Here is a 25685-nt window from a genome sequence, read left to right as displayed (position 1 = left end):
TGACCTGGGCTGAAGTCAGACACTCAACCAACTGACTCACCAAGGCGCCCCTAACTGTAACTCTTAATAGTACTGCTAATATTGCTAATCTATGAGTCTATAAATGCCCTCCATTTCTTGCAGCTTTTGTCCCACTCCTGATATCCAAATATCTTGTCAATTTTGACCTGTCTCTGTACATATACAGTTGCCCTGGTGTCTTACCCTTTGTTCTTGATCTTTGTTGCCTTTTATCATATACTCTGGCTCTCAGTAGTGTTGACAGATGGTACCACCTGAGCCTTCCTGATAAGCTGGCTTTCATTGCCCTGATGGCTGGCCCTGCCACATCCTCCCTGGAACAGCTGCAACTCCTAATCCTAATCTACACATGGACAGCCTCGTGCTGCTGCCTCTAAGTTCTATATAGAATCAGGACAAGGACATGGGCACTGACTCTTGAATTCTATGTCTCTGTTTGTTAACAGCCCTGTTCCATCCTTCTCAGACATCGACCATTCAACTTATAAGTCAGATAACAGAAATCCAACAAGAGAAAGTGTCACTTAGTTGTCCGTTCGTTCACTCATTCATTCATTCATTCATTATTTGTCTATGTAGGTACAACTGAAGATGAAAGAGCCTGCCGCCACCAGAGATGTTTCTGGATCCAGCCACATTTATTACAGCATTATCCACAAAAAACAAGAGTTGGAAGCAACAAGATGTCCATCAACAAATGAATAAAGAAGATGTGTGATACGTACATAAAATGGAATACTATTCAGCCTTTAAAAAGACAGAAATCCTGGGGCGCCTGGGTGGCTCGGTCGGTTAAGCGTCCGACTTCGGCTCAGGTCATGATCTCACGGTCCGTGGGTTCAGGCCCCGCATCGGGCTCTGTGCTGACAGCTCAGAGCCCGAAGCCTGTTTCGGATTCTGTGTCTCCCTCTCTCTGTGACCCTCCCCCGTTCATGCTCTGTCTCTCTCTGTCTCAAAAATAAATAAACGTTAAAAAAAAAATTAAAAAAAAAAAAGACAGAAATCCTGTCACATGCTACAACGTGGATGAACCTGGAGGACATTACGCTAGTGAAATAAGCCAGTAACAAAAAGACAAATACCGTATGACTCCACATAACGTGCGGCATCTAAAGTAGTCAAATTCATAGAAACAGAAAGTAGAACAATGGTTTCCAAGGGCTGGTGGGGAGGCCGAAAGGAGGAATTGTCGTTCGGTGGGTAGAGAGTTTTACAGATGAACAAGCTCTAGAGATCTGTTGCACAACAACGTGAATATACTTAACGTGACCAAACTGCTTGAAAGTTCTTAACTATTTAAAAATGGTGAAGATGGTAAAGTTGATGTTATGGGTTTTAATTTCTTTAAACAGAGCTGCTTGAATCTTCTTCAGCATTCTCTGTGGACACATGTGTGTGTGTTCTTCCGGCTGGGAGAAGTGAGTAAATCACCGTGCCCAACCGCTACAACTACTCCAAGCAAAGCAGCCTGTCATGACATTAGTGTGGGTGAAGAAGGGGCAAGAAATCCACGCATGGAGATAACTCAGTTCGAAGAAATGAAGGACAGTCCCCTCTTTCTCCCTTGTTAGAGAAGAACTTACAGGTACCAACTGCTGACCAAAGATAGAGCACCTGGTGCCAAGTTTGTTACAAGGATTTTGCACACACACACACACACACACACACGCACACATGTGTGTATGCATATATATGTGTGTGTTATTACATATATTACATATATATTACACATGATTGCAGCCCTTGTTACTTAGGATAACACATGAAACTTTGTAAATAATAAAGAGTATTCCTACCTTGTAATATGTTCTCCAACAGGGTCCAAGCTCCATTCTTTTTGATATGCCCAATAGAAAGTTTTAAGCATCCATTGCCCAAAAGCCTCTCTCTCTGTCTCTCTTTGTCTCTCTCTGTCTCTTTCTCATCCTTTTTCTCTCTGCCCCTCTCTGTCTCTCTCTTGCGCTCACACACACACACACACACACTCCTATCCTAAAGTTTAACATCTCAGGAATCTTGAAAAGAAAATCTATTTCACCATTGTGATTACATTGCTGATAACTTTATAACTTTGGGATAGTTAATCTCAATAATGGCTCTGCCTATTTTTGTTGATATTCTTGCTATCTCTGCTAATGCCAGACATGCCTATATTCATTATATATAATGAGACACATCCAATTTGCTCAACTTCTGTGTTTTTTTGAGTCAAGACAGCAGGCATGATTATAAGTCATTATCAGTATATATCACAAGTCGGAATCTTGGGAAATGCAAAAGTCATTTTGTAAATGTCTATTAGTTGAATTTTTCTGTCTTCAGAAAGCCTCAACTGTAAATGCTGATATTTTCTTACTCTCTTTGAGACAAATTCAATTTTAGATTAATAACCTCATAGCATATGGCAGCTCCATAAATTCTTACAGCTAAGTCAAGGGGACTCTGCAAAGCACTTTAAACATTACCTTTTTCATTCCTCACAGTAAGCCTATGAAAAAGATATTATCATTATTGCCCCTAATTGATGAATGATAAAATTAAGATTTACAGAGATTAAATAACTTGCCCAAAGTTACATAGTAAGTAGAAGAGCAAAGATTTTAACTCATCTGACCGCACTCTATGCTTAGTCACCATTTTACTACCCGTAAACCCAATATCCAAAGCCTTGTAGGAAACCTCTGTTTAACCCATTATGCATTTTACCTAAACAACACTCTCACCTCCTAGGTGTATTTTTAAATGTCCCGATGCATTCATTCGCTTTCTCATTCGCTCATTCATTCCTGTATTCATTCAGTAAGCATTGTTCCAGGTACCATGTGTATAGTTATATACACATTAAGTCTCTAATCTCATGGAACTTATGGTCTAGTCCATATTCAAGGGGGTTTCCTATCTGCACACATGAAAAGGCTTTCCACAGAGAAAGACAGAGTGCTCTCTCTTTCACAGAGAAAGAGAGCCAGCGCAAGACAGAAAAAGTCCACATGCTGTGCTGTAGAAAAAAGCAATTGGTCTTGTGAAGAAGAACTTTTTTTTTTTTTTTGCATTTCTATTTGGATCAAGGTTTACAGACCCAGCTTAGCCAAGTGACATGGTTTTCACAAATATTCTTAATTATGTCCTATGATATAAAGTTAGCCATGTATGTGTCTGTGATGTTGTGTCCAAACTTTCCCTTTAAGAAACATATATACAGGAGCGCCTGGGTGGCTCAGTCGGTTAAGCGTCCGACTTCGGCTCAGGTCACAATCTCACGATCCGGGAGTTCGAGCCCCGCGTCGGGCTCTGGGCTGATGGCTCAGAGCCTGGAGCCTGCTTCCGATTCTGTGTCTCCCTCTCTCTCTGCCCCTCCCCCGTTCATGCTCTGTCTCTCTCTGTCTCAAAAATAAACGTTAAAAAAAATTTAAAAAACACATATACATACTCGCTCCTCAAATATCTTCTTCAGCTGTGACTAAAATCTTAAAGATCATCATTTTAGGAGAATGGTTGGGGTTCTCTTCCCTTAAGTGCTTTACTTTTCGGTTGCCCATTCATGAGCTCAAAACTGTTCCATATCCAGCCTTCACAAAACACGGGGCAATTAGTAACAAAGCCGATATCTTGACAAATGGGGATTTATTTTCTCATCATAACAGATTTTTTTCAGTTAGAGTCTCCAAGTGGCAAAACCAGACATCACCCGTAAGTTCGCAAGTCTTAAGACTTCAATATTGCTAACTGAGCAACTTCCATGCCCCATTAAATGTGCAGACCTGAAAATCCCAGATTTACCCTTGTTTTATTTAATAAGGCTTGATTAGCTGCAATTAAGCCATATAGTTCGCTGGCTTTGCTCTGAAAGAGTACCCATCTACTTACTGCCACTTAAAAAGTCTTACTTTCAGGGTAATAGCCTTTTCGAGTAGTTTCAATTGGAAAGAACAGACAATATCTCACAGCACCATTTAACACAAACTCTGTCTACAAGTACACCAAGGAACAAGCACCCCTCTCAGTTTGCAGTTAATGAATCAAAGTTTAAGACGACAAATTGGCTCGCTGAGGCAAAATAGTTAATTAACTTTTAGTCAGAAATATTCATCCTGCTTTCCTGGCATAAACAAGTCTCATAAACTCTGTTTACTTACTCAAGTGTTTTTCTCCTCTTCTACATCCCTAGGCATCATTCAGAGCTCTTAATATATCATGTCAGAGTAGCTCCATAATTTTAATCCAATTTTTTTATGTTTTCAGCCTCCAAGACAAGAAAAAAAAATACATCTTTCCATCATTAATTTAAGTTCTGTAAACACTGGAGTATAATTTAAAAAAAGAGAAAAGAAAAGAGAGAAAAACCTCCAGCATTAAACTCTCGAGCCTCCATGACTTCGGATGCTGATTGAATCAGACTTTGTGTTTCTTAAAGTAAACACATTAATTCTAAACGTTCGGTTAGCTCAGGCTGCTCGGCCTGTCAGGTGAGGCCGCAGACTGATGTTGGAGCAGTAGCTGGCGTGTTCAATTAGCAAAAAGGTTTAATGGCAACCACTCCAGACCCTCTTGCCTCTGGTACTTTATAGATGCAACATTTCCTTAAAACGACATTTTAAATATTAGCTAATAAGAGAGCTGTGTCAACAGCTTTGATGGATTTATACCTGAACAGCCATTACATCATATACCCCGTACCCACTCTTCCAAAATCACCCTTTGCTAATTTTTTCCCCAATTATTATGTTTCTTCTGGAGAAAACACTCCTACTTTTAGTAAGAACGGCATCTATTTGTTATCTTCTGTCACTGGCCTGTGTTTTCCAAAAGAAGACTGTCTGGGGCATCTGGGTGGCTCAGTCGGTTAAGCCTCTGACTTCAGCCCAGGTCATGATCTCAGTTCCCGAGTTCGAGCCTCACATCGGGCTCTGTGCTGACAGCTCAGAGCCTGAAGCCTGCTTCAAATTCCCTGTCTCCCTCTCTCTTTGCCCCTCCCCAACTCGTTCTCTCTCTTTCTCTCTCTCTCTCTCTCAAAAATAAAGAAGCATTAAGAAAAAATTAAAAATAAAGGGAGACTGTCTATTACACTGAATGCTTGCATTTAACAGCTACCGACCCTGAACGCTACTCACATTTTGTTCTTTGCAGTGTTGCACAAAATTTACTTTTTTTCGAGCTCTGTGCCAGACTTCTCAAACCTCAAGCCATCATCATTTTATGAGATGATTTTTCCAAAAGCAAATTACAGGTTCATGAATTAAGTAAGTGTTGGACCAGAAATGGTGCTTAGTTTTGAAAGTGACTCATTCGTGCGTGTATGAAAAGTCAGGTTAATGCCTCTCTACACACGTTTATAGATAGACATGGTGGACTAGAGAACACAAACCTCAACTCAAAATAAATTATTTTCCAAAAGTTTATTTGCAAATTGATGTGTTCCCCCTAAGTTAAATATATTTTAATTTATGTGAGTATTTAACTTGTGTAAGTGAAGCCTATTTTCCCGTGAAACCAACCCTAACCAAGACTGATGTTGTTCAGTTCAACAAACCTGTGTTGGGCTCCTGCCAGGCATCAGGTGAGGTTCTACGAGCCAGGCATATTAAGGTGAGTAAGACAGAGTGCTGTCTTCAAGAATTTACAAGATAACAAGACAATTTATTTTTATGGGAAAACCATTCAAAGCTCTTCTTTGGAAGCCTGAACACGTATCATCCTTCGCTCTGCTGGTGGTCTCCTCATCTCCCTCCACCTGCCACCTGGAGCAGAGACTCTCCTATGTATGGTTCCAATACAAGGTGATCACTGCATAGGGTGTTACTGAAGCAAAGAGGGTAGTCGTCCAAGATAGAGATGGGTAATGGGAATACAAATGGATAGAAAGATTTCCTAAAGGAAATGATAGCTCAGTTGAATTCTGAGGGATGGAGAGAATTTAGTAAACCAGCGGTCCTCAGAAAGTGCGGGCTTCGGACCTGTAGCGTCAACATGGCCCTGGAACTTGTTGAAAATATAAATGATTGGACTCCAGCCCAGAGTGGCTGAGTCGGAATCTCTGAGGGTGGGGGTCCACAATCTGAGTTTGAACAAGCCCTCAAGATGATTCTGGTGTGCAGTAAGGTTTGAAACCCGCTGCAATAAGGCAAGTTTTCAGGCAGTAGAGCAAGAAGAGGGGCTGGTGATTTTTCAGGGAGTGAATTATGTGAGCAAACACTCAGAACAGTTGTAGTCAATCTCCCAGCTGTTTGAGCATTGGTTGTTAGCAGCTCACAGCTGTGCTCTTCTGAGAATTGCTCCAGACTAAGGGAGGTGACCTGCCTGGGAATGCCTGGGAGACTGTGCCCTTTCCAAAAGAGGCCAACAATCAATGATGGACAGACTTGGAGATATAAAAGGCCGGTTCCCCTATCTCAAAAGAGAAAACTCTGTGGTATAATTCATGCTCCAGAGCTCCCTATAGGATCAGCTGAACTCATGTCTTTGCCTGGCATATTTCCCTGTCCCGTCCTGCTTCCCTTGCTCTGTTTCAGGCTTCTCCTGTGAGCATTCCCTCCATAAATCCCTGGCACAGAATCCACACAGTGGGCAGTTTCTAGGGAACCCAAACCAGGTCAATGGCACGCAGTTTAAGAATGCATGGGGAGCTGCAGGAGATTTGCATTGATGGAGCATAAGGTGAAAGTCAGAGAGTGGCGAGAAAGGAAGCTGGAGGGGTGTGAGGAACAAGTCTGTGAGGTACTTTGGGCAACAATTCATAAGAGCATCAAAATTCACACACACACACACACACACACACACACTGAACTTCAATACACATAAAGTATTGACGTGGGTGAGGGAGGGGAAAGGGAGTGCCACTTTGGATTGCAAGGACAGTATCTTCCCTCCTTACAATAATCATTTACATTCTACCTGTCATCGGGCACCAGATATAAGGAGACTCCTAGATCCAAGCCACAGAGGTCAGGGGCTGTGTGATCACTTGGAGAAACGGAGATTCTCAGAGATCTCAAAGGGAAGGAAGGACTGGCAAAGAGAAGAACCGGGTAACCCTCTAAGTGACGGGAGATTGTAAGGAAAGAGACTCTGGGATGAGGAGAAAAGATAAAGACCAAAAAAATGAGACTCAGTGAGGGCCAGTCATGGCTTCATTCTTTCCGTCTCTATCTTCTTCAGCTTCTTCTTTCCTTGACTCTGGGAGCTCCGGCCAGTGCAAACTACTTGGGGCACATTTCCATTCCAAGGCAGTTCAATCATCATACACGTTCTTTTCTTCTAAGAGCTCCTGCTTTCCTTTCCTTCCCATCGGTGATTGCTTCTGACCGAAATCTCTCCGATTGGCTCCAGTGCAGTACAGCAATCCAGTCAACACTCCAAGCTTCTCCCCTTCTCCTGTCGCTCAAGTAAGCACACATAGAGCATGTCCTAAGGGTTGTTTTCTCCTATTCGTGCAATAGAAAAATAGATCAGGCAGATGCCTTAGGTTACTGTTCCGACATTTTGATTGTCTGCCTTCCCTGGCATCCATTCCTTCTTCCTTTAAAAAAAATGTTGTTAATGTTTATTTATTTTTGAGAGAAAGAGAGAGTGCAAGTGTCGGGGGGGGGGGGGGGGACAGGGAGAGAGAGGGACAGAGGATCCAAAGCAGGCTCTATGCTGACAGCAGCGAGCCCCAAGTAGGGCTCGAACTCACAAACCGTGAGATCATGACCTGAGCCAAAATCATGAGTCGGATGCCTAACTGACAGAGCCATCCAGGTGCCCCACCCATACCTTCTTCTTCTGACAACAGTCCTCGGTCTCCTTTCAAGGTCCTCGCTGCCTCCATTCAGAATTCATTTGACCCGAAGGGATCTCCATCTGGGTCTCCAGCTGGATCCCCATTTGCTAGTTTTACCAAAGAAGGGGTCTCTTTCCCATTGATTCTATCCTGAAAACAGGAATGGTTGGAGATTCTATAACTATCATGCCACCACACATAGAGAGGATGGGCTTTCAGAGACTATACAAGGACTCTGAGGATAATGTTAGCACTGGAGGTGGAGTAAAACATTGCTCGGTCCCTAAATTTAGCAGTGTCTGGCCAAGTCTACCGTGGACTTATCAGTATTGTCAAATACTAAATTCCCTTTTTTACTCTAAGCTACTTTGAACGTTTTTCTGTCCTTTTCGACAGAAAGTCTTCATGGATATGAGACGCCTTATATTTTTCAGAAAGTAAATATGACTGCATCTAATCTTTCTCCAGCCTTCACTCTTTGGCTGAAGAAATGTCTTCATCTTCCTTCTTTCATTTACACACAGTAACCCGAAAACGCATTCCGAGGAAAATTATTTTGGACTGTTGTGCCATATAAAACACAAAAGGAAAAAGATGCTCTGTAGTCACATAACTGTGGAACTTACTTCCTCTCACAAAGCTAAATTGGTTTCTTTACTGCAGGACTTCTCAGAGTCTTTAACATACACTTGATGTGCTAAATCCTTGAGGGAGAGTCATCACATGCCTGATGCCCCCAGTGGGTTGGCTGTGGAAATCTTATTTTCATCGAGTAATTATGGGACAAGATTACACGAAATACATTTCAGAAAATGGGGATCCAGCTGGAATTCTAGGTTCCATTCTCAACTGTTTGGCATTTAGGGGACTTTTGTTTCTCCCACCTGGGCCTTTTGGTCATTTCATCTGGTGAGGCCTAGAAGGGCTCTATATGAGAACAAGTTTGGAGGACACTGGGGTGAAGGAGAATGCCAGCTCAAGGAGAGGTATAAATAAGTGTGCTCCCCACCATCCAACATGAAACAAGGTTTCATCACCTTTGGACAGATCATAGGTCTTCAGTGGAATATGGTCATTTTATTGCTTCATGTTACATCCATTTGTGGAACTTGAAGTGGGTATATAAAAGCACATGAAAACTTCTGAAACCCATTAACTTAATAAAAAAAAAAAAACAGGAGTAACACAACAACAACAAAAACAACAACAACAAAAACCAACAACCTTTACCCGGGATATGAAAACCACTACACCAGTTAATTATCTTGAATGCATCCGAGCATAACAGATTTTAGAAAGTCACGTATAAGGTTTTGGCTGTACTTCCTGAAATGTTTTTGATGAGCTTTTAATGTTTTAAAAGTCTGACAGCTGCTCCTGAAAATTAAATGCTGTTTGTCAGCAAGCTACCGTTAACTCATTTCAATAAATAGGTAATTTGTTTCTTTAGAAAACACTTGAAAGCATTCACTGACATTTGAGTAAAGAAGAAAACCTGGGTAATTTGGGGTGGGGGGGGCATCAAATCTGACGCACCCCCTCATCTTAAGCTCTCTGAAGGTAAGAAGGGGATTGGCACGAGACGGCAGACCTCTCGGTGTCTCCAGTGAAAGGAATCAAATTGCAAACGATTCTTTTTTTTTTTTTACCACTTAACTTAGAGAAAATAGGTTACAGTATGAAAATCTGATTCCTCTGTGCGGTCTTTTGCATTTACTTTGAAGACTCAGATCATCCAGTGCCTCTCCCTGAACTCACACTTCCATGCATGAAGGAATGTTCTTATCACGGATTACATGAAATTCAGACATGTTCTTCCGAGAGCTTCTTGGTCAAGACGGTGTCTTCTGTAACAATCCTCTGATACAGCTAGGAGTTTGCCAGAGCAGATCGGAGGTCATTCTATTTGTCCCCAGCCTTTGGAACTCCCAATTGTCTGTCTATCCACTCCATAGTTTAGAGACACAAACGCACACAATCAAATTCTGGCCAGGCAAACAGAAACCACTGTAATATTTCAAAATACACAATTTTTTTAAATACTTTTACATTTATTTTTGAGAGACAGAGTGGGAGTGAGGGAGGGGCAGAGAGAGGGGGGACGGAAGATCCAAAGCAGGCTCTGCACAGACAGCAACGAGCCTGACATGGGGCTTGAACTCACGAGCATAAGGTCATGACCTGAGCTGAAGTTGGACACTCAACTGACTGAGCCACCCGGAGCACCAATACAAAGGTTTTAAAACAGGGAATTAGTTGGGGCACCTGGGTGGCTCAGTCGGTTAAGCGTCCGACTTCGACTCAGGTCACGATCTCACGGTTCGTGGGTTCGAGCCCCGCATCCGGCTCTGTGCTGACAGCTCAGAGCCCGGAGCCTGTTTCAGATTCTGTGTCTCCCTCTCTCTCTGCCCCTCCCCGACTCGCACTCTGTCTTCCTCTGTCTCAAAAATAAATAAACATTACAAAACAGGGAATTAGTTACAACAGGTAACGGACAACCAAAAGAGTTTTGGGGAAGCTCAGAGAGGAAGCAGCTAGCACCCTAGGGCTGGGGTTAATGTGCCCTGTGAACTTGGACCGGGAGCCTGCAGATGTAGTACTCAGGCCTCTGAGTACTCAGGGTACTCAGAGTACTAGACCTCAGGCCAGGTCGCACCACTGGCCATGGCTGGTGCCTCCAAGTGGGTAGGAAGACACCGGTGCCTTGAGTGCTGCAAGTAATTACAGATAGGAGCTAACTTACACTGCGAGAACAAGTAAAAAGGAGAGAGAAATCCAGGCCAGTCTCTCTCTAGTGCCCCTATTAGCACATCCTACAAGAGAACCTTCTCAGTAAAGGAGCCTTGAAAATGGAGTTTGCAGAGACCCACAGCCTCCCAGAGGACAGTGGGAGAGCTGACTCGGAGCTGAGAGGACATAGGTAAATAGCCAGCCCTACATCAAGCCTCTTCCCTCCTCCAGAGCTAGCTCCAGGCTCTATGTTCCACCTTCCAGGACCAAAGAGAACCAAAAGGATAGAAGTAAATACCCTAACAGCCTTCCCTAAGCACCAAGCATCACGTGTCTTGTCCCAGGCCACCATGCTGGTATCACAGACATGGCCAATTCCCCCAAGGACAAGGTGATTGACTTTGGGCAAGGTACATAAATTTGCTGACATTAATTTCCTCTTCTGGGATAATTATGTCTACTTTGGAAGGTAGGATCAAGCATACACATGGATTGTCTGAATAGAGGCCTAGCACGGTGACTATTTCATGACAGACGCACAGTAAATATTGGTTGACTTCTTTCTTTTCCTCCCATCCTTCCTTGTAGAATGAAACACTTTGTACCTAGTTACTGGAATTTAGGCAGCAGCAAATACCTGTGAGATCATTGGCAGGAAAATGCCTCTTTTTAGCTGTAGAGGTTTTCCTAGTCCAGCAGGTCAGATTCTTGAGAGTTCCAAGGAAAAGATACACAGATTGCTTACAAGGATTAATTCATTGCAAGGATACAGGGGAAACAGAACGGGGGATCTTAGAAGAACAAGTTCTTGCTCAAGAATGTGTGGCAAACTTCATGAGACACTGGGAAAATCTGCCTGACTTTGCTAGGGACAAGAACTTTTGCTTGAGTGACCTTTTCTTTGCTTAAATGGCATTTGTAATTCCCCCAAATTGTGAATTTGAAAGGTGCTTTTTGCCCAACCGGTATGAAGCCCTACTGTCACGCAGAATTCATCCCAAGTCATCTCAGAGATGATCGGCTTCTTAAACCCAGCCCCCAGTTGGTTGATTCCAGCTCATGCACCTTCCCCTACGCAATCACTGTGTTAAAGTAGCATGATTCAGGCTGGTCTGTAAAAGGCCCTTGTCCTCACCCATTCACCTCAAAGCAAAAGGCTCTATAGGTGTTTTCTTCTGGGAGTCACTTCGCATACTCCTTCCTTCTGTCTTGATAGAAGAAAACACTTTCTACTCCTCCCTTATAATGACCATGTCCCACAACTATCTGCCATTGAACAAGGGCTTTATGAAGCATGCTGAACAGTGGTGCACCCAGAGTCCACCAAGGTAAATGATTTGTCAAATAGAAGACACTTCGTCTTTCAACCACATCATCACATGGATCTCAGAAGTGGACAGGAGAGGACAGGGGAAAACAAATGCCTAGATTTCTAAACGGAACAATTAGCAGTTATGAATGTGCTATTATTAACAGAAATTGGGAAAACAATGATAGGACTTGCTTGTGATAAATTCCTTGTAGAAAAGTTGAAGAAGCATTTGTGGAGTGTCCAAATAGATGTTTAAGAATGATGATAGAGATAATAGCTTTAAATCAGAAAATAAATGGGGTGTCTGGGTGGGTGGCTCAGTTGGTTAAGCATCTGAGTCTTGGTTTCAGCTCAAGTCAGGATCTCATGGTTCGTGAATTCAAGCCCCACATTGGGTTCTGAGCTGGCAGCTCGGAGCCTGCTCGGGATTCTCTCTCTCTTCCCCTCCCCTGCTCACACACTCAGTCTCTCTCAAAATAAATAAATAAACTTAAAATTAAAAAAAATTAAAAATCAGAGAATGAATGAGGGATTTTTTTGTTTTACTTTATTTTTAGTGTAATGATTCCTAAACTTTTTGGTATCTTAGATCACTTTGAGCATCTAAGGACAGCAATACACACTCAGAAAAAAAAAAAAGAAGAAAAATGTCCCAATGTATATACAGCTAAAACCATGTACACACTTTGAGAAGATTCTCAGAACTCCCAGGTCAAGTTTTACCATCTGACTCCATCTAGTGAAAAAATATTATAAACAGAGATGTCAGAGCACTGAATCTGTGCTGCATTAGAAATTAGTATTCCCTCCTCTTGTATTTGATCTTCCTCACCCAAACAAACTAAAATTTTGTGTGGGTCAAATACAATAGTCCCCCCCTTATCTGCGGTTTCCACTGCCCTCAGTCAACCACAGTCCAGAAGCACATAATGCTCCTTCCGAAACATCGTCAGAAGGTCAGTAGTAGCTTAACGCTACCTCACGATGTCTACACCAGTCACCTCACTTCATCTCCTCCCCTAGGCATTTTATTATCTCACATCATCATAAGCAAGAGAAGGGTGAGTACTGTACAAGACATTATGAGAGAAAGACCACATTCACAAAACCTTTATAACAGTATATTGTTATAATTTTTTCCATTGTGTTAGTAGTTATTGCTGTTAATCCCTCATTGTGCCTAGTTTATAAGTTAAACTTTATCATGGGTATGCATGTATAGAAAACTCATGGTATATATAGGGTTCAGTACTATCCATGGTCTCAGGCGTCCACTGGGGGGTCTTGGAACATATCCTCTGGGGACCAAGGGAGACTACTGTAGCTTTTTTGCCTACCAATGCTTTTGAGAGATAATGAAAAACAAAACAGGGCAATTCAATGATAAGAGTTTCTAACCACTGCCAGCAAGAAAACGACCCAAGATGTTCATTTTCTCAATTACTGAAATGCTCATTTTCTTGTTGGATGGGCGAGTGCTCCTGCGTAAACCTTAGGGCTAATTGTATATATCCCGGCATATACAGCGCGTCCCAAGCCCAGAGGCAGCAGCTAGCAATTATATTTCACTGATTAATGTGCAATCGTAAATTTACAGGCTTGATGGTCCAAAGAGGCTCCCTGCTATGTGAGATAATGAATAGGAAATTTTCAGAATAATTAGCCAAGTAAGACCTCGCAAGTCTACCTGGGAGTTAAAAGCCATGAAAGAAAAAAAAATAATGCCCATCCTTTAACAGAATTAGAGATTGAAAAATGGGTTATAGAGAAGGAACAGCGTAGTCAAAATATTCCTTCTACCATTTTTGCTTCATTTAGTTCACTGGCCATAGTGTCTGTATTGAATACCATGCTATCCCCCTCAGATCCCCCTTCAGGGTACCAGGACTCATTCCTATTACTCCACCCACTCAAAGTACTGCCGTCTTTCCAACCAGTCCTCTCCCAAAGGCAGGCTGTCATCCCAGGGAGCAAAGGGGGCAGCCCCCATTCAATGAGTGGTCAATGCCAGATTAAAAAGGCCTGGCCCCTCTCAGAATAAGACCAGAATTGGAAGGGTCAACCCATCTTCACAACCCCTCTCCAGGGTGGACTGAAGCCTTGGTTGAGACTGCGATGCAGACCAACTTCTCCCTCTGTCCATTCTTAGTTCCCTCCCTGAGAAAACTCCCTAGTGAACTTTCTATACACTAATTGCTATGTGAATCTGCTTCCCAGAGAATCCAACACGCAGCAGTACAAATCACACATCAGTGTCAGGATTACTACGAAGAAGTGTCATTGACACAAGGAATAGTCACTCAACAAATATTTTTTGTACATGCACCATGTGCATGGCAAGTCAGAAACTAAAAAAAGTAAGCTTTTCCGTGAGATTTTTCCCTTGAGAATTTTTTAAATTACTGTTTGCTTCTTTGTTTTGTATGGTCTTGTGAATCAAGTATACAGACACTAAATTCTACAATGGTTCTTTGAGTAAATTGACTCTTCTTTGGCATCCTCTCAATGGCTAAACTAAAAAGATAAACAGACTTTCAAAAAATGCCCCCAAAGGGGGCGCCTGGCAGGCTCAGTCGATAGAGCATGTGACTCTTGATCTTGGGGTCATGAGTTCAAGGCCCACGTTGGGCATAGAGATACTTTAAAAAAGTAAGTGAATATAAAAAAATAAAAATAAAGAATGCCCCTAAAGGAAACTGTTTATGATAAAAATCAATAACATTTCTATGTTCCATTTGAACTATATAATTATGTGCACAGCTTCACTATAAATTCAAGTAGATCAAAGGAAGGCATAAAAGGATTTTACAGGTCACCTATGAAAGTGATATTTGAGGGGCGCCTGGGTGGCGCAGTCGGTTAAGCGTCCGACTTCAGCCAGGTCACGATCTCGCGGTCCGTGAGTTCGAGCCCCGCGTCGGGCTCTGGGCTGATGGCTCGGAGCCTGGAGCCTGTTTCTGATTCTGTGTCTCCCTCTCTCTCTGCCCCTCCCCCATTCATGCTCTGTCTCTCTCTGTCCCAAAAATAAATAAACATTGAAAAAAAAAAGTGATATTTGAAATAAACATCATTATATAGTGTCAATACAATAAAGCACACCACAATCTCTCTTAACTAAAAAGACCAAGAGTGGTGAGCTGCATGGATCATATATGATAAATTTTTTTTTCAACGTTTATTTATTTTTGGGACAGAGAGAGAGCATGAACGGGGGAGGGGCAGAGAGAGAGGGAGACACAGAATCAGAAACAGGCTCCAGGCTCTGAGCCATCAGCCCAGAGCCTGACGCGGGGCTCGAACTCACGGACCGCAAGATCGTGGCCCGGCTGAAGTCAGACGCTTAACCGACTGCGCCACCCAGGCACCCCTGGATCATATATGATAAAGAATGGACTAATTTTTAAGAGTTATATAGATATAGTTTCGGATTATACAGATGAATCCCACCTTAAGCAAATCTGATATATGAAAACCCAGTTACTCTCGATGACAGTGATTTAAAGAAGAATACGCTACAGGGTTTTTAAAACATTTCATTAATAATATGTCCCCAATTTGAAAATATATTTAACTTTTTATCAGCATATGTTATAGATCTCTGTTCTAGCACTGGAAATTTCCTTTTTTGACCCCATCTTCTGTACATATTATAAATTGTATTATTGTTTTTGTTTTTGTACGCATTGTGATTTATAAGAAATACATCTTTTGTCTTCATCCCCTTTTCTGGCACAGAGCTCCTAAAACCCTGGGATTTAAGTGATGAGAGCAATAAACCATTTTTGTTATGTAATGGGGTGGCTTTTGGACCCCAACTAAGGATGGGGGCTGGTTGCCGGAAGCAATCATGTGATTAGAGGGTTGGAACTTTCAGTCCCACCCCCTGAAGAACAGAGAGGGGTGGAGGTTTAATCCATGGCCACTAGCCAATGAGTTAATCAGTCATGGCTATGTAGTGAAGCTTTCGTAAAAACCCAAAAGAATGGGGGTTGGAGAGCTTCCATGTTGGTGAGCACACGGAATTTGGGGAGAATGATGCATGTGGAGAGGGTGTGGAAGCTCTGAGCCCCTTCCCACATACCTTGCCCTGACTCTCTTCCCTCTGGCTGTTCCTGAATCACATCCTTTAGTAATAAACTGGTAACCTAGTAAGTAAAATGTTTCTCTGAGTTCTGTGAGCTGCTCTAGGAAATTAATTAAACCCAAGGAGGAGGTCATGGAAACCTCTGATTTATAGCCAGTGGGTCAGAAATACAGGTTACAACCTGGGCTTGACGACTGGTCTCTGAAGTGGTTGGGGGGATTCTTGTAGTGCCAAATTCTCAATGTGTAGACCCTGATTGTATCCCTGTGTAGACAGTGTTAGAATTGATGTGGATTCTCAGACACCCTGCTGGTATCTAAGAATTGCTTGGTGGTGTTTGGGGAAGCTACCCACCCAAACACACACACACACACACACACACACACACACACACACACACCGGAATTCACACAGTGAATTGAGTCCAAGAACTCAAAAGATTAACCTATACATATCGCTCACACTGTTGCGCCTTACCAGCAGTGTGATCGATTTTACAAGGGTCATTTATGTAGCCAAAGCCTCAATTTTCTCTTCTGCAAAATGGTGTTACAAATAGCTGGCTGAGAGCTATTGAGCACTAATGAGAAAACACCTCACAATTCTCAATGGTTATTGTTTGTTGTCAATAATATATAAGGTTCGATAACATTTTCCATGCAGAGATTTAAAAAGGAATATATCTAAATAAAGTGATGATTTGGGGAGCCTAGGTAGCTCAGTCAGTTAAGCGGCTGACTTTGGCTCAGGTCATGATCTCACAGCTCCTGAGTTTAAGCCCCGCCTCAGACTCTGTGCTGACAGCTCAGAGCCTGGAGCCTGCTTCGGATTCTGTGTCTCTCCCTCTCTTCTGCTCTTCCCCCACTCACACTCTGTCTCTCTCTCCTTCAAAAATAAATAAACATTAAAATTTTTTTTAAATCAATAATGCAATGATTTAGGGCACATTCAAATCCTTTATCGCTTACATAGCTCTGTACATTTTAACACAAAAAGTATTTTTAAAAATAAACCATTAATTCTGTATTTATAAATAATTCCCTGATATAGAACAACTCCCTATTTCTCTTGAAAATGTCCTGAAATAAAGGAAACTGCTTTCAGATTAAGAATATCTACTCAAATCTACTCAAATATATAATGTTCCTTTTACATTTTGGTGTTGGAAAAAAAAAAGGCCTCATGAGAAGAGGCAACAGCCTGGTTAAGTACCCAAGTATTTTGTAATATAAGGATCTAGCAAGGGTAATAGGCCTTAAATAATCTCTCTAGAAGAAACTCTGTACTGTGTTTAGTAAATAATTTTGGCTACTGGGATCATTTGCTTTAAAGCTGAATTTGCTGAAAAGCCTCGGGCACCATTTTAACAGTGTCCCAAAGCACTGTAATTGGGCAACTAGTGCTTAATGATATAGAAGAAGGGTACAGCTCTAACCTACATAAAATTGAGAGAAAGGTAGTACTCGAGCTGTTAAGACCAAGGAAGCATGCGTTTTCCACTGTCAGCATTACAACTATTCTGTTGTGTTGTTTTTTTTTTTTTACCATACAACAACAAAAATATATTTAATCCAAAGGCAGTCAGTCAACATTTAGAAGCAAAGACGTACAAATGAAAGAGGTCTTGACTTTCATGTTCATGGAGAAGTCTAGCTGAGCGCCTAGCACATGCGTGTGTTTGGTGAGCTTCCTTCCACCTTGTTCTAGTCCCGTTCCATGCACAACACTAGGATTGACTAAGTTTTATCATTTTATAGTTTTCATGCTTTTCCAGTTTAGGACTTTTCTCCTTTATGGAGATAAGGATTTCAGTAAAATTTAGGAACTTTGGGAAATGACTTCTTGATTCAAATTTTACTTCCATAAAACCTATGTTGCGTCATTTGAAATATTCAACTAAGCAGATATTCACCCAGTGCCACGCACTCTGTGAGGCACTAGGAACATAGACCTGACACCGTGTGTGAGCAAGAGGCATTCTCTCTGGTATTCCTGGCAAGGGGTTTTTATTATAACTACAATCTTCTATATAAGCAACTCATACAAAATTAAGGTTACACTTTTAGAAGGCTGATGTGAAATGACCTTTCATGGATGAATTGTTCTTCTGAAAAACTGACATCAAACAGAAGCAGTAATTCATAGAGATATCATTAAAAAAAACAAAAGAACTACTTTCTTTATGAGATGAACCAATTTGGAAGTAGAATTCAGACTAGTTCTGGCTTAAAATCTACCCAAGGGATAGGTGGTTAACTACTCACAGGACTGAAATATGACCAGGACTGGACCCATGTTGATGTTAAGTCACAATGACAAATAGTTAAATAGTTATATGCTTAAAATAATCATTCAATTTACCAACATAAGTCTCAAGAAACAAAATCGATTTTTAAAAAAACATTTGAGACCTTATGCATCCAAATCAAAGCTGAGAGCCTAGGGTGAATCTCAGCTTTCGAGTCTCAACAATTCATAAGCCTTGTTCCCTCACCTATGAGTTTGACGTAGTAATGCTTGCCCTTTATTCAAAATACAAATCATAAATATGAGAGCATTTTGTGAATTATTAAATGCCACAATAATGTGGGCCAGCAAACTGGCTGCCATTAGGAGTGTCTTCTAATAAGACCACATATGTTTACTTTAAAATGGTACAAGGCTCCCAGACGCATAAGTCATTTTAGGAATATACTCACCCTCAATTCCCCTGAGCCAAACTTCAGATGGTGTTGATCAGACCTGATGAAGAAAAGGCATGTTTTTTGGTTGTTTGTTTGTTTGTTTTTTAAAGGAATTTTGAAAATAAAATCAAGGCATCAAGTGTCTGGACTTATTTTGACGCACAAAGTAGAAAGTAAATTCCTGAATTAGAGAATATGCACCAAGAAACAGAAAACGCATCCCTGAGAACAAACACAGTGCCGCCTTCTCTAATCCAAAACCCTCACGTTGCTTGTCAGATGGAGGGTTCAGGTGCTCATTGTCCAAGTGGGAGGTAGCACGGGCAGGGAAATATGAATTCCATGAATCCTATGGCTGTATGCTTCTTGGACATCATTCTAATACCAACACTGAACTTTCTAGAGAGTGTTTTCTTCTCATTTATGAAGTTTTTCAAACAAATTTTGAGTTGAGAGACTGCTTGGTCTTCTCAGAATGACTAATTATGAGCAGATACGTTCCAGTGTGAAAGCCAATGGATTGATCACACCATCCCTTGAGGTTCAGACCCCTTTTTTAAACAATGTAATACAGCTTAATGTGATATCCAGACTCAAACTCAAGATTAAAAGTTGAATTGTCCTTCAAGGCCACCTGGATGGCTCTGTTGGTTAAGAATCTGACTTTGGCTGAATTGTCCTTCAGATGACTGTCTTTGGACACTGAACATCCAAATTAGCAGTGCATAACCTGAAACCCATGAACTTCAGGGGAGAACGTATATCAGGAATGTTCCAAGATCACATATAAAATATTTGTAAATATGAGCAGTTTTCTGGGTAGGGAATTCATTTCTGTCAGGCCCTCAAGATGATCTAAGGCAAAGGTAGTGAGAACTACCTTTGGCTAAACAAGAGTGAGGATTTCAGGCCTATCAAAGCTTCTGTAAAAATTGTATTTTTCATATGCCTTGCGTCCTGTAAAGGACAAATTGGCAAACAATCATCAAAAGCTACTCTTCCCTTATGTTAAGTACTGTTTTAAACTTTGGGTTGGATCGTTAATTTCAAGTGATGATGACAAATTATGCATTGAACTGAATCAGCCCATAATCGTTCTTCAGCCAGTGTATATAATCTGGGCTCTAACTCATGACATTGCTCCACTCAGCTCTTACTTGTCAGCACAAAGAAATGAGTATGAAGGTTCTTTTCACCCTATTTTCAAGATTAAGAGATTCTTGAAATGATTTCTCTGATTGATGCATCCTGACATTTTAATGAATTTTTAAAAATATAGGCTCCTTGCTTCCCCAGCAAAGAAAGCATGACCGTAATAAAGATTCTGATTAATAAAGCTGTCTGCATTGCCTCAGCTCAACACTATTCAAGCACTCATGGACTAAAGTTAACTGCACCAAACGAAGTCGTTTTGGATTAAGGCATTTCCTTCCTTGCCTGTACATGAAACTTCAGAGAACCTGAAAACCATCTCCCTAACTCAAACCTAGGAGTTTTAAAAAAGAAAGTGTTTGCCGATTAACTATAAGGAAAAGGAGTTCTCCAACTTAATGCTTGTCTTTAGAGGGACAGATTGCTCTCGCAATGGTGCTGATGACTAACATTGATACACGACTTTCCTGTAGGAAAATCCTTCTCCCCACTTTTAACTCCACTCAGTTTTTATGATAACAGTGTAATATTAGTGCTACCCTGTATTTTACAAAGAAGGAAACAGATTCCCACCTGTGCTCTGAATCCTGGATCCTCAGGAAACTTTCTCATTCAGATACTTCTGCCGCTAATGGCTTATTACCCTCAGCACTAGTCAGTAGTGTAGTCAGGAGAGACAGGGAGGAAGAAAGAGGTGAAGGGGTGAGGAGAGAGAGAGAGAGAGAGAAGGAGAAGGAAAAGGAGAACAAGGAGGAGGAGTGGCAAAGATGAAGAAGAAAAGGAAGAAGAGGAGGAAGAATAAGGAGAAAGGGGAGAAGGGGAAAAGGAAGAAGAGAAAAGAAAGACAGGAGAGGAGCAGAGAGGAGAGGAGACGAAGGAGGGAGGGAGGAAGGAAAGGGAAGAAAGGCAAGAAGGGAGGAGGGGAGAATGGAAGCTTTCCCAAATCTTCACCCAAACTTTCTTGTGAGTAGGTAGCATCCATTGTTTCTATGTCGTCACATCTCATTCACCCTTCAACTCACTGTATCAGGGCTTCCATTATCACCACACCATCAGAACTATCCTTACTAATATAATGAGCTAACTCTATAAAAAATTCACTGGGAGCTTTTCAGTCCTCTCGTGCCTGGTCTCTCTGCAACATCTCATGCAAACCTTCCTAACATTTCCAACATCTGACTCCTGTTATCACCATATTGTGAACATCTGAAACCTTTGAGTCTTCTTTGAGATTCTCTCTCTACTCTCAAATTCTTGCCTCTTTTAAACGTTTGTGTCACTGCTCAGGAATATACCCTGAACTGCCTTCTTTCAATTCATTTCTTCCCTTCTCCACACACTTTACTAAATGATCTTCTCTGTTCTAATGGTTTCAACCATTAACTATCTTTTGATGACTACTGAATCTTTATCTCCACCTCTAACCTTCCTCCTGAATTCCTACACAAATGGCAGCTATCGCCCAGTTGGACACTTACATCTGTGTGTACCATAATCCCCTGATACGTCCAGAGCCAAACTCAGTTATTTGCTTCATCAGATTTTCTACTCTTGCCGCATTCCGTATCTTTATGAAGGACACAATTATCAAACCATTTGTCCCAGCAGGAAAGGATTCTCCTCTCCCTTGCCCCAAATTTAATCAGTCAGTCAGCCCCACTGAGTCTATGGTCTTAAGTATATAACTTATCTTTCCCCTCCCCACTACCTCTGACCATGGCAACATCTTCTTAGCTACTCTCACCAATCACCAATCTATGTTTCACAATATTAACAGTGATCACTCCAAAAAAATATGTTCATGCTGATGGACACATTTAAAATCTCTCAGTGTCAATCAATTAATTTTAGTACAAGATCTTAAGTCCTTAACATTATATAAAAAAAAGTCTTACCTACCTTTTTAGATCCATCTCCCACTGATTCCCAATGCACCTTGCAAACTAAGCATACTTTATTTCCCTAATCATAATATACTTGGCCTCACGTCTCTGTCCTTGCACATACTGCTCTCTCTGCCTGGGGCTTTCTTCTCCAGATAATAGAATTAAGAAAACCATCATTTTACAATCCCTAATGAAATAATGGATTCAGGCAATGGTCACCAATGGATCTTAAAACCATTAGGCATTACGTTTGATGAGAATAACACACCTTCATCATCCAATTTACTGATTACTAAAGATAATTTGACTCTTGATGTGATGTGATATGATGTACTCAGCACTGTCTACGAAGAATCCTTGACCTTCCTCCCTCCCCCAAAAAAACCACTGAATCCAAAACAAAAAAACAAAAAAGAAACCAAAGAAACAACTTTAGTTCTAACTTCTAATTTATAGAAATAGATTAATAGTAGATTAAATGATATAACAAGAACTATTTAACCAAATTTAGATTGTGGCTACCTTAGGCTGGTTCCCCCCAAAGCAGACCTCGAGACAGGTTTATGGTTTATTTGTGGGATATCATTGGCAGAGAAATGAGGAAGCAAAACAAGCCAGAGAAAGAAAGGAAGCCACCAACTGGAGTATTATTGAGCAGGTAATGGCTGCAAGTAACTGGGGTTCAGTCTGACTACGGAAGTTCAAAAGAGTAGATTGTATCTCCGAGTTATCCCAAAGGTTAAGAAGTTGAATCATTTATCTACTTTCCTCAATCATTTGGTTGAAGACTGCTGGGGGAAGAGGGAGTGGCATTATTAGCTCATGCATAGCTGGTGTTGGAGAGAGGCCAGAAAGCCCGAAGAGTCACAGTTGCCTTTTCTTGGAAGCCATTGTGTCAGGTCACTTGGGCACAGTGAGTGCCAAAGGAAAGCATTCAAAGCACTAGGGGCATCTGCTCTAGCCAGCGAAGTCATCTATAGGACAACTGAAACCAAACCACAGAAAAAAGGGAGTGAGGAAAAGGCATTATTCCAGAGTAAAGGAAATTGGCAAAAGACTTCGGTGAAATAACCAAATCAGCAAGGGGCTTGTTTGGATCCTGATTTGGACAAACTGAGATAGTTTAAGACAATCAAGGGAATTTGCATATGGAAGCCTATTCCTAGGCAGATTCAAGGACTGAAATATTTTATATAATTTTGTGAATTCCATTTTAACCTCTCAGTATAAAGATTGTATTTTCAAATTTAGAATATACTTGCATGTACCCTTCTTCTAGACCTTTAAAGTAGAACTTTTTAGATTTATTGCATTTAGTGTGTATTTTCTTGTCCTCTTATTTAGAAAATAAGCTGTAGGAGAACAGGTATCATTGTCAGTTTTGTCCACAGATACATGCCAAGTGCCATAACCATGCCTAGCAAACAGAAAGTGCTCGTTAAGTGTTTATTGAAAAGATGAATGGACTTAGGAGCTTCAATACCATTCAGAGCTATGGCAGCCAGAAGTTTCATTTAATGGAAATAAATTGGGAGTGTTGCAGTGAGGTGATCCTTTCAACTTAGGCTCAATTAGAAAGGCCGTCTTCCTTCCAAAACCCAAAATGGGATAAAACCTTTCACATCATCACTGCACGATAAAAAGAATGCAGAAGAAATTAGGAAAGAGATGCCTAGAGAGGGAGGTCACAGCACCATGAGAATGGAGAGTCATTGCCAGGAGCTTATAATTATTAGCAGATGTTTTGCAGGACACATTCAGGAAATGTCAGTCCCATGTTTAATAGTAACAAGTAAAGACTCACTACTGAAAGGGTCTGTAGTGCTACAGCAGAATTTTCTGCAAGGAGTTAAGTTTGATGATCCAAGCAAGACCATTTCAAAGTAATATACCAACACAAGAGAGAAGAGTATCTACAATTCAGTTGTGGGAAAAGAGAGAAAAGCAGTTACTTTCATTGTGACTATATTCCCCCCGGGCATGATCATACACGATGGTCAAGAGAAATAGGTTTCGTTATGAATTGATCTTTCATAACGGTTACAATACTAGGAAGTGGGGTGAGGCCATCTGCTGCAAGTGACTAAACTCAGGGTCAGTGTGTTTGTTTTTAAAAACAGGCTAACAGGCGTGCCTGGCCAGCTCAGTTGGTAGAGCATGTGACTATTGGTCTCAGGGTCGTGGCTTGAGCCCCAAGTTGGGCATAGAGAAAATAAAACATTAAAAAGTAATAAAAACAGGCAACGAGTCAGACTCCGAAGCAATTTTCAACTCCTGTCTCAGGTTAATAAGAACGGAAATTATCTCTTTAGTGAAAATACCAATGGAGCCCATGTGTGATTTTGTGATACCCTAAAGCCTCTCTCAGCAGGAAGGCATCTGGGAGATCAAATCTTTCTGATTCCCTTCAATTCCCTTCACAGCAACATCGTCTGAGGGCTTTTGCCATTTCCTCATTCTAGGCACAGAGCTAAGCTTGGGCCAGCTGCTTTCTCTCAGCTCACCACCACGAATGACTTCATCCTGTGGCCAGCTTTGCTGAACCCTAGTAAGCAAGCCTCAAAGTTACTGATTTATGTACACTGGCCTCCAAACCAATCCCTGACATTATAGATGTCAGGCAGCAGCATGATTATGAAACACTATACCAAAAATTGGTACCTTGAAAAAAGTACGTCCTGTCATCTGGAAGGTTTTCTGATGACAATCTCTTACCAGCTATGATAGGAAACAATTGATCAGATTATCACTCTACTGTAGAGTTCACAATAGCCCTAATTAATGTGAAAGAACTACACCTAGCCTCATCACTCAGCACACACCTTCCCAACCTTTCATTCTGTCCTTCTGCCCTGTGGAATATCTATCAGTTCTCTGAATATGGCTTCCTCCCTGTCACCATCACATAAGTTGTTCCTGTCACCTACCAGATGGCTATCTCGGATTAACCTTTAAGATTTCAACTTGGATGTCACATCCTCCACAACAAGTCCCATAAGCTCCCTGCCCAAGTTGGACAACTCCTGTTTGCCCCCTCACTTCTCTTCTCATAGTACCCAGGTGCTCCTTGCTTGTCCTTCTAGAATTCTGAAGCCCACAAGGAGGGAGACCATCAGTAATTAGATCAACACTGTATCTACAATAATTAGCACAAGTGCCTAGGAAACAGCAGCCACTCATTTCATATTTATATGGGATGAATAAACGAATAAACAATTTATCTTAAAAATATAGAAGAGAAGGGGCACCTGGGTGGCTCAGTTGGTTAACCGTCTGACTCTTGATTTCGGTTCAGGTCATGTTCTCACGGTTCATGAGATCTAGCCCTGCATCAGGGCTTGGGATTATCTCTCTCCTTCTCTCTCTTTCTGCCCCTCCTCTGCTCATACACTCTTACTCTCTCTCTCTCTCTCTCTCTCTCTCTCTCTCAAATTAATTAAATAAAACTTTAAAAAATACAGCAGAGAAGGCAAAATAAAATTTTGATCAAAGAAAAAAATATGATCCAGAAATCCTTGCCTTGATTATACAGAGCCTAGGACTCACCTACTTCTTGGAAGTGTGAGGAGAGGTTGACGCATCATCTCTCCATCACCACCTAAATATAGCATCACAAGCGTTAACTGTAAGAGCTCACATCATGGAAGGCCTTCTAGGCAGACCTCCAAGTGCTTTTGTGCATTCATTTACCTGATCCTTGCAACAACCTCAAAACATAGATACTAAAATTATATCCTTTTACAGATGAGGGAAATGAGGCACAGAGAGGTTAGTTAACTTGAGAAAAGGCACACAGCACAGAATCAGGATTTATATTCAGAAATATTACATGACAATAAGAACCATTTCCATGAGATACAAGCAACAAGGTTTTTGCATCAGGGAAATGGAAAACATGGATTAGTTATTTAATGGCTTTGGCCCAGAATAGTGTGCTTCCTCCATCATGTTTAGAGTAGAAGACAAATCTATCTGGTCTACTAGTAGCAAGAATTTTGGACATAAAACTCTCCCTCAAAACAGAAGAAACTACAATTCCAAAATACAATTTCCAGTG

General features: G+C 41.3%; 1 long non-coding RNA gene across 2 annotated transcripts in view; it reads right to left on the bottom strand.

Annotated features, from left to right (window-relative positions):
• Window positions 1-5013: 5013 nt before the first annotated feature.
• Window positions 5014-25685, bottom strand: part of LOC124501076 (uncharacterized) — a 52931-nt gene continuing 32259 nt past the window's right edge. Inside the window, exons 7-9 of one of the 2 annotated variants that reach the window (XR_006959697.1) lie at window positions 18606-18648; window positions 7774-7930; window positions 5014-7442 (exon numbers count right to left, since the gene is read on the bottom strand). This is a non-coding gene — a long non-coding RNA (uncharacterized LOC124501076). The remainder of the gene's footprint in view (window positions 7443-7773; window positions 7931-18605; window positions 18649-25685) is intronic. The other variant, XR_006959700.1, reaches the window with a different exon arrangement.

This window comes from Lynx rufus, unplaced genomic scaffold (genome assembly GCF_022079265.1).
Source record: "Lynx rufus isolate CCGP_SWC_20201006 ecotype Redwood Valley unplaced genomic scaffold, mLynRuf1.p SCAF_10, whole genome shotgun sequence".
Taxonomy (NCBI): Eukaryota; Metazoa; Chordata; class Mammalia; order Carnivora; family Felidae; genus Lynx; species Lynx rufus.
This window is presented reverse-complemented; position numbering and strand designations above follow the sequence as displayed.